We start from the raw sequence: 13,221 nt of genomic DNA, 5'->3' as shown, positions 1-13,221 counted from the left end.
TGAAGATACACACATCCCTTTTTGCTCTCGTGGTTTTTTAATGAGAAACCCGGTCAACTGAATCATTGTTCCCCCTTAGGTAATACGTTTGCTCAGTGTGAGATCAGCCAACACTGTCTTACTGTTATTGGCTGCTTTTAATCATCACATATCTTAAATCTAGTATGGAGCCTAAACCCCTCAAATGCACTACTTCAAGTAGGTCATCTGTACTCAGGTCCCAATTCTTGTAGGTTCAGTAAACTAACTGAGAAAGAAGGGAGTAAACAGATTCTCCTTCTAAGCTTACAGACCCAGCTTCAAAATCACATCTCCACCCAAGGACCTGGATTCCCTTTCACTGTGTCCACTGTGTCTTTATTCCCTCTCTCTCCATCCTTCCCCTTACTGTCACTGACTGATATTTGAAGGGTAGAATTATTAGGGAAGAGAATAAACCTGGATGTCTCTTTTTATGTGACAGGTTAACAGTTAGCCCTAGGCTTTATTCTGTCTTGAATTTGTAGATAGTCTCTAAATTCCTTCAGGCTGACATAAAACAACAACCTGTTTTAGCTTTTTGGGTGACCCGAGACCAGTCTGCAGGAGCCTTTATAAACAGGGCAGTGGGAGTGTTGGAAGGCATGTCCAGGTCTGACGGATGCTGGTGGTGACAGCCGGAGACAGTTTTGACAGACGCTTATAAAAAAGAAAAGAACAGAAAAACAGGTTGTGAGAGTTCATAGGCCAATTAAGTAGAACATTTCATCTCATTCCTTGTGTTGTTTTCCCAGGGACACAGAACTAGGTTTTCCTCCACAGGCCATGTGCTTCACCTGGGACAGAAGGCAGGTGTGGAAGGACTCTGGGGAGGTGCCAGTGCTCACCTCCAGGACGGCTGTCTGTGGCATAACCCTGCATCAGCAGCAGCAGTTCCTGCTTTTTCAGAAATGCAGGAGCACCAGCTCTAGTAGGCATCTACTTCCAAAATATAGTGTGTGGAGCATACCCTCCTTTCCCCAAAAACTCTTATTAAGCATTATTAAGTGCAAGACACTGCCCACAGCTAAATTATCACATTAAAAGTGGCTGTGATGCATATTGGTGCTAATCAGAGTGACACAACTCCACGAGGCATATATAAGACTGAAATTCTTTCTTTAATTTTTAGAGGAACTCTAGGGATAAAAGGGAAAATGCCCACAGTCCAAACGTCTACTGTCTGCTTGGGATTTCTTCTGAGTTCTTACCTATGTGACTAAGCAAGTTGAGCACATCTTTGTTGGAAATAATGCCAAGGAGGCATTAACATTGGATACTTTTTAAGTTTGAAGTTGATGAGTTCGTGGAGTGTTCATCATCCCTTTTGAGCTACGCAGAAGCAGAACTCTAGTGTCTCCACGACTCTTGTAACAGCTCCCCTCAATGTGTTTCTCTTCAGAATGAGGCTCTTTGCACATGAGGCTCACTCCTAATCAAGCAGATCCTTTGTATGGCTGAGGAAATCTGAGCCTAAAGAATTCTGCCAAGGCTCCATGCTACAGAGTTAGCCCTGGTATTTCTGGCTCAAGGCAGGTGATTGCTCCACAACTCCACCCAACATCTTTTTCATGACTGTTTTTGTCTTTTTCAGTCTGTTACTCTCAGACAAACTATCAAGTGGAGACTCTCGTTTGCTTGGAGACTTTGCTTTCTTGGAAGTCCTGAAACACCTGCCAAATGCTCCTGCACTTTAAGGTCCCCTTAGGTGCCTTTGACCTCTCCCTCACCTCCTGTCTGCACCTGCATCATGGCCTAGTCTGTGCTCTGCTGGTTGGCAGAGTCTGCATGTCATTGTCTTTGCATTCAGAGTTGAGCCCCAGCTGGGATACTGTAAGTGCTCAGTATGGGCAGAGACTCCCTCCTTCCTCAGCTCCCACTATTCCCAACAGTCCTTCTGCCCACCTCTCAGCCCCTGACCATGCTTCATAGTACCCTACCTGGCTTTCTTCAATACTCTGCACTCTCTCTGACTGCCAGCTCTTTGAAGGCACCTGAAGCCTCTCCTGCCCTCCGTCCCACACATCTGGGTTGCAAGCCCTCTGTGCTCCAGTGCCCTGATGCAGACCGTGCTCAGACGACACCACATTTCTTCTCTGCATTCCCCACTACTAGAACCATGACCCTGAGGACAGTGGGCACTCAGAAAGTACCCTATGCCCAGCAGTAGGCAAAGCCCTGGGAATGCAACCGTGAATGGGACACAATTCTTGTCTTCAGGAGCTCCTGGGCTATTAGATTAGAGTTGATTAAAACTTGATTCTTTTGTTGCCAAGACAAACAGTACGAAAAAGATGGAAAGTGTCCCTTGTTTCGGCAGTACCACGGTCACTGGTGGCAGGTGAGGGTGCGTGGTCTTGCAGAGGACCAGGAGTCAGGGGCAGACGGGCATGAAGGCAGTGAAGGTGGGCACAGCTGTTGATGAGCTTGGCACTGAGGCAGGGATTGGAGAGCTTGTGGGGGGAGCTAGAGGCAGGGGAGGTGAAAGCAGTGATCTATTAAAGCTGTTACTGCTTTCGTTGTTATTAACAATGGGAGATTTGACCACATTTAAAAGGTGGCAGAGAAAAGATATCGTAAGGGAGACTGAAGTGTAGAGGAGGAGGGGTTCTTGGTGAAATGAATGTGCTGCAGTAGTTTCTTGTGGCTGTTGTAACAAATGATCGCAAAACAGCAGAAACATCTTTGCTTGCAGTTCTGGAGGCCAGAAGTCTGCAATCGAGGTGTTGGTTGGCTGCACTCCCTCTGAAGGGCTGCCTCTGTGGTCACATCACCTTCTCCTCTTCTCTGTTAACTCTCCCTGTACCTCACTTTTTCTTTTTTTAGAGACAGGATTTTGCTGTGTTGCCCAGGCTGGTCTTGAACTCCTGGACTCAAGCAATCCTACTGCCTCAGCCTCCTGAGTGGAGGTACCTGAGGACTACAGGTACGCACCACCACATCTGGTAACCTCCTTCTTATAAGGATGCTTGTGATGACATTTAGGGCCCACCGGATAACCCAGGATGATCTCCTTATCGCAAGGTCCTTAACTTAATCACACACCTGCAAAGAACTTTTCTCCAAATAAGGTAACACTTAAAGTTTCCCGCGATTCAGACCTGCAGTCCTGGGGGCTGTTATTCAGTCTGTTACCATCTGTGAAGAATGGGAGGCGAGGGGTGGGATCCTCCGTGTGGGTGGAAGCGTGGAGCTGGGCAGGAGGAGGGACCCTGTCCACTGTTGGAAGAAGAGCTGCAAGGATGGGTGGAAATGCAGACAAGTTCAGAACAGGAGCTGGGGGTGCAGAGTTGGCGGGGAGAACTGGTAGGAAAGGGCTCAGAAGAAGATTGAAGACTGTGAGAAATCACTTTTTTTTTTTTTTTTTTTTCTGACAGAGTCTCACTCTGTCACCCAGGCTGGAGTGCAGTGGCAAGATCTTGGCTCACTGCAAGCTCCGCCTCCCGGGTTCAAGCCATTCTCCAGCCTCAGCCTCCCGAGTAGCTGGGACTACAGGCACGCGCCACTGAGCCCAGATACATTTTGTTTTTTTTTTTAGTAGAGATGGGGTTTCCCCAAGTTGGCCAGGCTGGTCTTGAACTCCTGACCTCAGGTGATCTGTCTGTCTGGGCCTCCCAAAGTGCTAGGATTACAGGCGTGAGCCACTGTGCCCGGCCATGAATAACTTCTGAGAGAATTAGAAGTGAATGGGGAGGAGAACTTCCAGGCAGTGCGAGGGCCACTTGTAGCTGGAGGCCACGGATTGGTGGTGGCACCAAACCCATGCTAGGGAGACATTCTCTGATAGTTTAAGCAACCTGGGTGTGCATGTGTGTGTGAACATAAGGCAGAGAGCTGACTCTATTCTGAGTCCCGGTTTAGTAGGGCAGGTTTGCAGGGAGGATACAGCAGGATTGAGGGTGCTGGAGCAAGTATGGTTTAAATGATGGCACAGCAATGGTTTCGGCTGCACAGGACAGTAGGAAATACAGGGAGGAGTCCAGACTGACTAAGGGATTGGCCATCTCGGAGCTGTCAAAGAGCAAGTATGGTGGCTGTTGCTGGAATGACAGAGTTAAAGTTCCAGAATTGCCAGAGCTCGGGGTGATGAGCCAGGGGCCTGGGTCTGTTTGTGATGTCCGCAGCTGAGAAGAAACGGGGTAAAGAGCTCTGGGGCCAGCCTGTGAGATGGGCCACCGAAGTGGTAGATGAAATCTTCCAGGACCACTGCAGGACTTACAGAAGGAGGGAGAACAGGCATCAGGACCCGTGGCCTTCTGGTGAACACAGAACAGACCAGTCTCAAGGTTTCAAACCTAACTTTGGTTTCTTCAATGCAGACCTCTGCCAAGGCCCCAGATGGTAGGGGAAGTTAGCATTTGTGTCAGCTGCTGTTCCATATCGGGCGGCAGTTTGTTCTAGTTAAAAGAGGTAGCTAAAGGTTAATACAAGCCCATGACAAGCAGTTTCGGAACAAAGGAAGAAGACCTGGTCTATTCAGCACTTCCGGCCTGATGTATGGTTCTGTTCCATAGGATAGACATTTATTTGCATAAGGGAAGGTCTTTGCCCAAGAGGTCTGCTGAGCTTAGCCTGGGTAGCTGATGGGAGCCCCAGTAGCCAAGGTGAGAATAAACATAATTTGAGGGGCTGGCAATGGATGATTAGGGAACAGCCCACTGGATCTCTGGGCTGACGGGCCAGAGAACCTTCCTTATGACTGTCTGGGCTGGGTTTACCCTCCAGCAGCAAACCTGCTATGGGGAGAGTCAGAAACTGCAAACAAGGGAGGGCCTCGAACCCTGTAGTACAAGGTGGTCATGTTCTAGAGATGATGTTTGACTCTCAGAATTCATATTATATACGAAGTAAATTAAAACATAGAAATAAATACAAAGTATCAAGGCAATGATTTCTTAAAACACATACATCTTTAACCATTATTGTATATTTTGCCTTAGAGTTTGCAGAGTCCTCTTTCCAAAATTAACAGGGTGAGGTTTCAAGTTCTTCTTTTATAGCATATTTGGTCACATCTAATTTCTGCTCCAAAGTTAATGATTCCAAGCAAAGTTTATACCACTTGCCCATAGTGAATACTTGGATGACATTTTTATAGGTTCTGAAAATACTTTAAATTATAATGTTAGTGAATGATAAAATAATAGCACACTCATCATCCAGATCACTCTAAGGGCTTCTGAGGTTCAAGCACAGCCTGGCTCAGGGTGTGATAAGCCCAGGGATTTCAGCTAAAACGGGGCCACCCTGGATAACAGCATATGGACTACTTATAATCACTCTTCCCACAGCTTTGAAATGGTGTGATTTTGATGAATTCTTACAACCTGGAAACATTGAATTATCAGATTTTGCAAACCAAGTGAGGCTTTATTCATATTTTATGTGGCACCATCTCAACTTTGCATGAATCACATTAGCATGAAATGTATCCTTTTAGTCATCCAATCTTTTTGCAGCACCTTCTGGGCCCCAGACCCTATTTTGTAGGTGCTGGAGATTCAGCAGTGAACAAAACAAAGCCCTCACCCCCAAGGACTTTATAGTCTAACGGAGAGACTGAAAATAAACAAATAATAGATACATAATGTGATGTCAGCTAAGGGTAAGTTCTGTGAATAAAAGTAAAGCATGAAAAGGGACAAAGGAGGCTAGACGAGAGGTGCCGTTTCAGGTAGGGCACCAGAGGGAGCTGTGCAGATATTGGAGGGAGAGCATTCTAGACAGAGGGTGCAGCATGCAACAGGTGCATCACTGTGACTAATTAGCTTATAAAGGACAAGATCTGGCGTTGACATACAAGGTAGATTAAACCCACCAGCTATGGCATCAAAGCCCAGTTTTGGCCAGGCAGAGTAGCTCTCGCCTATAATCCCAATACTTTGGGAGGCTGAGGCAGGAGAATCACTTGAGGCCAGGAGTTAGAGACCAGCCTGGGCAACAGAGCAAGACCTCATCTCTACAAAACAATAGACATAAATTTTAAAAATGAGGGAGGATTGCTTGAGCCCAGAGTTCGAGGCTTCAGTGAGCTATGATCGTGCCACTGCACTCTAGCCTGGTGACAGAACAAGACTCTGTCTCAAGAAAACAAACTAAAAAAACCCCAGCTCTACCACCTACTGTGTGTCTTCAGGCAAATAATGTAATTAATGTTCCAAGTCTATGTTTGTTTATCTGTTGAGTCAGGATGATAGTAACACTTGGTTCATGGGGTTGTGGCCTTATCTCTGACCCTAACACCTAGGATGTGCCCCAAACAAGAGGGCTGCCACTGTTAGTATTATAATCACCAGGAATAATAAGCCCTCTGAAAGCAACGTTTGTGTGGTTGCTACTGTCAACGCATGGAACTTGGGCAGAGTACAGAGGCTTGTTTCTGCTGGTAAATGTCTCCAAAATGTAAACACATCTGTGGATGTTCAAACACACTCCCTCCCCTCCTGACAAGTGCTGGTCAGGGCCCAGGGCAAGAGAGCTCAGCTCAGAGCAGCATGGGAGAGTGGAGATTGAAGTGTAAACAGGACCTTGGTGTAAGAGGATGTGTTCACTGCTTTCCCGTGCAGACCCCTCACCAACTGGGTCTCCTGCTGACAAAATGAATCCTCCCTAAGCACTGCTGCTGTGGCAGACAGAGCCCATGGCACTGTGCACAGAGCCAGGCCTGGCCTACGTGGCAGCTACTGACTCACCACAGCAGGTGCTATCTATAGAGCTTGGCCAGGGGCTGCCTCCTCACAGCTCCTAGATGTTCAAATGCCCTAACCTTTAGCCCGGCCTGAGGTGACCAGAGCCATTGGGTAGAGCACCTACTGAGTACAAAGCCGAGAACTATGGTTGGCAAAAGGGAGCACTTAGGTTTCCATACATCTAAAATGTAAGAACTCATTCTTATCTGATTCCTGTTAGTGCATGCCAGCTGTGTTATAATTGCGTTAGCTTTCCTGTCTCTCTCATCAGAGTGTGAGCTCCTTGAGGGCAGAAACTACATTCTTGTGTCCCTAATGCCAAAAGCCTAATAGATGTTTAAGAATGAGTAAATGGATGAATGACTCAGATGTCACGAAAAGAATTCACAATAATCATTGGCCTTAATATGACTGTGTATTTATTTTGCACTTTATAGTTTACGATTTATTGATCATGTTCTTATTTATTTTATTATTTTTTTGAGCCAGAGTCTCACTCTGTCTCCCAGGCTGGAGTGCAGTGGTGCGATCTCAGCTCACTGCAACCTCTGCCTCCCAGGTTCAAGTGATTCTCCTATCTAAGCCTCCTGAGTAGCTGGGATTACAGGCGCCCACCACCACGCCTGGCTAATTTTTGTATTATTAGTAGAGATGGGGTTTCACTATGTTGGCCAGGCTGGTCTCAAACCCCTAACTTCAAGTGATCCGACCACCTCGGCCCCACAAACTGTCGAGATTACGGGCGTGAGCCACCTCACCTGGCCTTACAATTTACAGAATGCTTTCAATTAAATTATCACACTTGACCTTCACCTGTGAGGTGGGTGTTATTGCTCTTCTCAAGATGAAGGCACTGAGGCCCAGAGGCCACATTAATAAATTTAGTTAGATAATTGGTGGTGGAATGGGATGGCGGGGGTCCCTTCCACTAAACCATACAGCCCGCTGACAATGAGCAAAGAATGCTTTACAAAGACATATGCTTTATCCACTCACCCACCCATCCCTTCATTTATTTATTCACCAGCATTTAATATACTAAGCACTTTCTTTAAACATATTTTGGTAGCAGCACAAAGGAATGGAATGAGCTCAAGTCCTGGGATCATCGTGGGTTTGCCTCCAGGCCCCTTTAGTTCCCAGCACGGTGCTCTTGGGAACCTAAGCACCTCTCTGGGCCTCAGCTTCGTCACAGATCACGCAGCCAACACAGTCTTACCTGGCGAGGCCATGGGAAGTAGGATGCAGCCCCTGGGCTCCCAGCTAGGGAGCATTGATCTAGTTAAGGAGAAAAACACAAAAACGCGTCATTGTAACTAGTGTGGTCCATGCTGGAATGGAGTTAAACTCCACTCGCTAGGAGAGTCGCGGAAGTTTCCAGAGGGAGCTTAACGCAAGCGTCATCAGGCAGATCCAGGAAAGGAAAAATCATTCCCAGGAGAGGAAATGCCTGTCCTGGATTGAGTTTAATTTTTTTTTTTTAGACGAGAGTCTTGCTCTGTCGCCCAGGCTCGAGTGCAGTGGCGTGATATTCGCTCACTGAAACCTCCGCCCCTGGGTTCAAGTGATTCTCCTGCCTCAGCCTCCCTAGTAGCTGGGATTACAGGCCTGAGCTACTGTGCCCAGCTGGATTCACTTTAGATCAGCGGTCCCCAACCTTTTTGGAAGCAGGGACCAGTTTCATGAAAGACAATTTTTCCAGGGACTGGGGAACAGGGGTGGGAGATGGTTTTGGGATGAAACTATTCCATCTCAGATTATCAGGCATTAGATCCTCATCAGGAGTGCACAAACTAGATCCCTTGCAACCTAGATCCCTCGCATGCGTAGTCCACAATAGGGTTCACACTCCCGTGAGAATCTAATGCCATGGCTGATCTGACAGGAGGCGGAGCTCAGGCAGTGATGCGAGCGATAGGGAGCAGCTGTAAATACAGAAGAAGTTTGCTAGCTCGCAGGCCCCTCACCTCTTGCTGGGTAGCCCAGTTCCTAACAGGCCATGCCCCAGTCTGTGGCCCTGGGGCTGGCAACCCCTGTTTTAGATGACATTAAACATTTTTATGAACACATTTCTAAAACTGATTTCAGATTTCAGATTTCCTTTGAATTATTCTAGAATACAAAAAGCAACTTTGCCTTGTGCCCTCACATCTTCTCCATGAATCCCTTCAGGCCTCGGGAGGGCTGCTTGCCCTGCTGCAGCCATGGCTGCCCTCCTTCCTCTCCGCCACCTCACTTTCCCTTGCATCAGTTCCCTCCACTCTGGCCTCACTCAGTGCTCAGCGCTGTCACAGCCCTGCTCTCTGCCCCCCACTGCTGCTCCCATTGCCTCTGACCTTGCTGGCCACAACTGCCAGGCACCTCTCTCTGTGACACGCTTAATTATTGCTTTCCTCTTTTCTTTCTTTCTCTTTTTTACGGAGTTTTGCTGTGGTGTAGTCTTGGCTCACTGCAACCTCCGCCTCCCAGCTACAAGCGATTCTCCTGCCTCAGCCTCCCAAGTAGCTGGGATTACAGGCACCTGCCACCATGCCCAGCTAATTTTTTGTATTTTTAGTAGAGACAGATGGGATTTCACCATGTTGGCCAGGCTGGTCTCGAACTCCTGACCTCAGGTGATCTGCCCACCTTGGCCTCTCAAACTGCTGGGATTACAGGCGTGAGCCACCATGGCCGGCCAACTTTTCTCTTTTCTCTCTGCCTTTTTTCCTTACTGCTGCTATGCTTCATGGCTTTTGTGTTAGAAAAGCTTGGCCCGGACAGCCACGCTCTGTCAATAGTAGCTTTCTGGTTGTTTCCTGCTTGGCAAATTGACCCAAATTCTCACGCCTCCCTCAGCCTTCAGCTGTGCACAGGTGTATACAGGTGCATCACGACTGCTTACCTGGGAAGGTTTTCTTCTGTGCTTTCAGGTTTGTAGGTATTTTTGAGATACTGGGTGTGCGGGTGGAAATGGTGCCTACAGAATTTGGGGAATGGGACAGGTGGAAGGTAGTGGGATTTGAGGGGTGCTTGGAAAACCTTGGTGAGGAAGAGAATCTTGAACCAGAGTCTGTTAGAAAGGAAGGCCCTGCTGGCCGGACGTGGTGGCTCACGCCTGTAATCCCAGCACTTTGGGAGGCCAAGGTGGGCAGATCACCTGGGGTCAGGGGTTTGAGACCAGCCTGACCAGCATGGAGAAACCCATCTCTACTAAAAAAAAAAACAAAAAATTAGCCGGGCCTGGTGGTGCATGCCTGTAATCCCAGCTACTCAGGAGGCTGAGGCAGGAGAATTGCTTTAATCCAGGAGGCAGGGGTTGTGGTGAGCCAAGATTGCGCCATTGCACTCCAGCCTGGGCAACAAGAGTGGAACTCCGTCAAAAAAAAAAAAAAAAAAAAAAAAAAAAAGAAGGAAAGAAAGAGAAAGGAAGAAAGAAAGGAAAGAAAGGAAGGCCCTGCTGCACCCCAGGCAGCCAGAGGAATCCTGGAGGAGATCGTGGGGGAGGGGAATTTTCCTGGACCTAGGGAAACCAGTGCTTCTTTGGAATGGTCTGCGGAGTGCTGACCACCCTGGTTTCCTTCGTGTTTCGGGTGAAGCCTGGTCTGGCCACTCTGTATTTGCAGGGTCGGCAGATATTTTCAGTAAAGGGCCAGATAGTAAATATTTTAGGCTTTGCGGGCCATACGGCCTCTGTCACAACCACTCCACTGCTGTTTGATGCAAAAGCAGCCATAGACCGACCGTACATAAACCAATGGGCCTGGCTGTGTTCCAGGAAAGCTTTATTTACAAAACAAGCCACAGCTAAATTTCACCTAGTAGTTTGCCAACTTCTGCTCATGCAATGGTGTTCCCAACTCTCCCGGTGAATGCCACACACTCCCCAAACCTCACCACTGCAGCAGAGGCCACAGCATGACAAGGGCAACAGTAGTACCCCATAGCTACCATTCACCCAGAGTTCACTTTGAAACAGGCACTGGGAAAAGAGCTTTACTTCGTTTAATCTCCTCAATAACCCAATGTTGGTTTTCTTGTGATTTTTACAGATTATGTAACAGGTCTCAGAGAGGTTAAATAACTTGCCCAAGGCCACTCATCTGGGCATGGTCGATGGAACAGCCTGGTGGGCAGAGACTTGACCTTCACAGTTAATCATCATGACCAACCCTCACACCCACGTCTTATTTTAAATATTTGTTTTTAAATCTTTTTTTTTTTTTGAGACAGAGTTTCGTTCTGTCACCCAGGCTAGAGTGCAGTGGCATGATCTCGGCTCACTGCAAGCTCCGCCTCCTGGGTTCACGCCATTCTCCTGCCTCAGCCTCCCGAGTAGCTGGGACTACAGGCGGCCGCCACCATGCCTGGCTAATTTTTTGTATTTTTAGTAGAGGCGGGGTTTCACCATATTAGCCAGGATGCTCTCGATCTCCTGACCTCGTGATCCACCTGCCTCGGCCTCCCAAAGTGCTGGGATTACAGGCGTGAGCCACCGCACCCAGCCCTAAAAAATCTTGAGAATAGCTTTTTGAGGAAGACATGGTGGCAGGTGCTGTGGAGCTGTGGTCCGCCAGCTTCTGCTCCCAATTCACCACTGTTGGCTCTCACCAAGGAACGAGTCCAACAGGGGGCCATGCTGCAGCCATGGCTTTTAAAGACCCAGAAAAACACCCATGGAGCTGGAGGTGGTGATTCACTGAATTCTAATCACTTTAACAAGCCGCCACATAAAATCCCTGGAGAAGATGTGTGCTGACTTAGAGGAGCAAAGGAAAAGAATCCCAAAGTGAAAGGACTGGTTCAGATGCCTACCGAGACTTTGAGAATCACTGTAAGAAGAAAAACTCCTTGTGATGAAGGTTCTAAGACGTGGGATTGTTTTCGGATGAGAATCCACAAGCGACTCATTGACTTGCACGGCCTTTCTGAGATTGTTAAGCAGATTACTTCCATTAGTACTGAGCCAGGAGTTGAGGTGGATGCCATCATTGCAGATGCTTAAGTCAACTATTTTAACAAGTTGGTTACTAGTTTTTTTAAAAAAGAATAGACTCAGCCACTTTACCGGTCTGTGACACTGGGCAAGTTACTTGCCTTTTCCGTACTCTTGTTTCCTCAATTCTGAAATGGGGATCTGAGCACCCTTACCTTTGTAAACTAAACATAAAATCCTAAGCCCTCTCGCCCCCCGCACTGGCTGAACAGACCCCCCCTCTTAGCCAAGGGGACCCCAGAAAAAGCTTAAAAACTGAGTTCCCAGCCATGATGGGATGAGAGGTCAGACACGCCTCATTATACCTGCTCCCTTTTGCAGTTTAGACACAACTGATGGGCATTCATGTTAAAGTAGAGATCATAAGGCTGACAGAATAGATGGTGGCAATAAGATACCAGACTATAAATAGGACCTAAAGCCACGCCAGGCAAGGGTTAAGTCACACACGCCTGCGCTTCAGGAATAAACTATGCCCTTGCTGCCACAAGGTTTTTATTTTTCTCTAGCAGCTAAACAAGTGCTAGTCTTGAGATAAGCAATAATAAAACAATTTTCAGCCTACCAGTCATCAGATGCTGACAAACGGACCCTCAGCCCCTGTGCCACCAGCCATAACTACAGCTTTGATTGGACACGAGACTAACTTCTGTAACTTTCTCCTGATAAGATCACTGACCGTGGACTGGTTCTGGCCAGTTTAGGGCGGCTGCGCACTGCAACCTCCACCTCCTGGGTTCAAGCGATTCTTGTGCCTCAGCCATCCAAGTAGCTGGGACTACAGGTGCACACCACCATACCCAACTAATTTTTGTATTTTCAGTAGAGACGGGGTTTCACCATGTTGGCCAGGCTGGTCTCAAACTCCTAGCCTAAAGTGATCAGGCTGCCTCAGCCTCCCAAAGTGCTGGGATTACAGGCTTGAACCACTGCACCTGGCCCCATTTAATTCTTTTAGATGCTGATGGGATTCAACTTGCTTTCCTAATTTTTTTTTTATTTTTCACTGATGGTGTATAGAAATACAGCTGATTTTTGTGTGCTGACTTTGTGAGGGCACGAGACTTTGCTACAACCTCTGCCTCCCAGGTTCAAGCGACTCTCCTGCCTCAGCTTCCCAAGTAGCTGGGACTACAGGCACACGCCACCACACCCAGCTAATTTTTTGTATTTTAATAGAGACAGGATTTCACTGTGTTGCCCAGGCTGATCTCGAACTCCTGAGCTCAGGCAATCCACCTGCCTCGGCCTCCTAAAGTGCTGGGATTACAAGCATGAGCCACCGAGCCTGGCCCCAATCTTGTGATTTTTTTTTAGTGAACACCTTTTAGGGTGATTGGTTAGAATTAATTACTGTATTTTAAGTGTTTAGATAGTGGCTGGCAAATAGCAAATGTTCAATGGGAGGTGCTATTAATATTATTGTTGTTATTAATATTACTTTAGAAAATTTGAAAAATGAAGATTATACAGCAAGAAATAAAAAATACCTTTAACTCCCCTATCCAGAGGCAGCCATTGTTTATATTTTATACTTTT

At 47.4% G+C, this 13,221-nt stretch overlaps 1 pseudogene; it reads left to right on the top strand.

Moving 5' to 3' along the window:
* The first annotated feature begins 2,312 nt into the window (after positions 1-2,312).
* On the top strand, positions 2,313-11,691 carry LOC129463776 (small ribosomal subunit protein uS10-like; annotated as a pseudogene).
* Positions 11,692-13,221: the final 1,530 nt, after the last annotated feature.

The sequence above is a fragment of the Symphalangus syndactylus genome, chromosome 15 (genome assembly GCF_028878055.3).
Source record: "Symphalangus syndactylus isolate Jambi chromosome 15, NHGRI_mSymSyn1-v2.1_pri, whole genome shotgun sequence".
Classification (NCBI taxonomy): domain Eukaryota; kingdom Metazoa; phylum Chordata; class Mammalia; order Primates; family Hylobatidae; genus Symphalangus; species Symphalangus syndactylus.
The sequence above is the reverse complement of the archived record's forward strand: the minus strand, read 5'-3'. Positions and strand labels throughout refer to the sequence as shown.